The sequence below is a fragment of the Sinocyclocheilus grahami genome, unplaced genomic scaffold (assembly GCF_001515645.1).
Source record: "Sinocyclocheilus grahami isolate Dianchi unplaced genomic scaffold, SAMN03320097.WGS_v1.1 scaffold1782.1, whole genome shotgun sequence".
Taxonomy (NCBI): Eukaryota; Metazoa; Chordata; class Actinopteri; order Cypriniformes; family Cyprinidae; genus Sinocyclocheilus; species Sinocyclocheilus grahami.
This window is the reverse complement of record NW_015506961.1, coordinates 5,255-5,627: the sequence shown is the minus strand read 5'-3', so window position 1 is coordinate 5,627 and position 373 is coordinate 5,255.

The window sequence follows — 373 nt, the reverse complement described above, 5'->3', positions numbered from 1 at the left end:
TGCAGTTCCAATGTGAAGTCTTTTGACTAAAGTCTAGTAGTTGTCTACAATCTCTTTGCCATTTCCAAGGATTTGACGCGTAAAACCAAGAACTTGCAGTGTAACTGTTTAGGTTTCATTTGTCAGGGTACAATAGAAATCAAACTTTAACTATTTACACTTTTCCAAGCTTCAAATTAAATTGTTGTTTTATTGTCCTGCTAGTCTCAAATGTTTTAACAGATTTTATGGAGACTCCACATTTGTTGGCCTGCTTGTGTTTTAAGCCTTTCTCTTGTATACCTTGTCTTGCATCTGTGTCCCATTTGTGCAAGTCAAATTCTTTTTAGTAGAGTTTAACGGTACATCAGCTTTGTACATAAGCCATTTGTAT